General features: G+C 38.6%; 1 protein-coding gene across 2 annotated transcripts in view; it reads left to right on the forward strand.

Annotated features, from left to right (window-relative positions):
• ISPD (isoprenoid synthase domain containing) overlaps positions 1–1,398 on the forward strand; it is a 334,494-nt gene that overhangs the window by 162,906 nt on the left and 170,190 nt on the right. The gene's annotated exons all lie outside the window — the stretch shown is intronic.

Here is a 1,398-nt window from a genome sequence, read left to right on the forward strand (position 1 = left end):
TTGTTTCATTTTCTCTGTTCCACCGAAAGCAAAAGTAGAATGAGCAACAAATTAAAGAGAATTCCTAGAAGAATGGCCTAGGAAAATTTTGGAGAGACTTTTCCACGAAAATCTAAAAGTATGCGTTTAGTTCAGAATTTATTTGATTAGCCTATTAAACTATATAGCAGAGGGGACTATCAGTAAAGTCAGGAAGGCACAAAATCAGAGCCCAAGCCCTCTAAATTGGCTGAGGAGCGGAATCTATAGTTGGTAGTATTTTGCTGTGTGAAGGAGTTCCAGACATTAAACTCTCAGAAGTGCCTAGCAACTTCCCAGTTCCTAACGCTCAGGCCCATCCCATACTGTGGGAATTTAATTCTTGTCAGGTAAGATTAGTAATAAAGAATAAAGATAATTTGCAATATAAATAATTCTTGATTAAGTAATGCAAGTAGTAACAAATGAGCAGCTATGGGAGATTTAATTAATTCAGTGGCCTCTTTATTTCGTCATATACCATAAAGATAACTTTCATGGTTGCATCTGGTTTTGAAACCCAAGCTTCTTCTGTAACTGATCTTCATAGAACACAGAAGCTTTCATTGAGCTTTTTAGGAACAATATGGAATATATCCAATGTTGGAAGCCTCTGAGGCTCTGTAGGATAGAGGTAAGTTCAAAGCTCTATATTTGGCCTTTTATTCTTCTCTCCACATTTCCTTGCTTAGAAATTTCATTTTCCCATGTTCCCAGATATGCTGATGAGACTGTCCAATGTAGTGAAAATAACAGAGGCTTTGAACTCAGAACACTTGTTTCTTGGTCTAGTTACTTAATTGTTCTGAGGTTTGGTTTCCTCGATGTAGAAACAAGGCTAGTAACTCTACTTCTTAAGTTGTTTTAAGGGTGAAAGTGAGTGGATGCAAAATGTAGTTTCTATCACAGTGCTAGGCCCTGAGCAGGCATGTGAGGTTAGTTCTGTTTAATAGTCTGGTCCTTTTTTTTTTGGCTCTGGATGAGATGACTCCAAATTAACTTCCACAGCTCTAATCTGATTCCTAAGTTTCAGCCAAGTATTTCCCAACATTTTTTTTTTTTAATTATACCTTGAATTATAACTCTAAGTTCTGAGGTACATGTGCACAACGTGCAGGTTTATTACATAGGTATACATGTGCCATGTTGGTTTGCTACACCCGTCAACCTCTCATTTACATTCAGTATTTCTCCTAATGCTATTCCTCCCCGAGTCCCCCACCCCCCGACAGGCCCCAGTGTGTGATGTTCCCCTCCCTATGTCCATGTGTTCTTATTGCTCAACTCCCATTTATGAGGGAGAACATGCGGTGTTTGGTTTTCTGTTTTTGTGTTAGTTTGCTGAGAATGATGGTTTCCAGTTTCATGTATGTCCCTGCA

Source organism: Mandrillus leucophaeus, unplaced genomic scaffold (genome assembly GCF_000951045.1).
Source record: "Mandrillus leucophaeus isolate KB7577 unplaced genomic scaffold, Mleu.le_1.0 Scaffold258, whole genome shotgun sequence".
NCBI lineage: Eukaryota > Metazoa > Chordata > Mammalia > Primates > Cercopithecidae > Mandrillus > Mandrillus leucophaeus.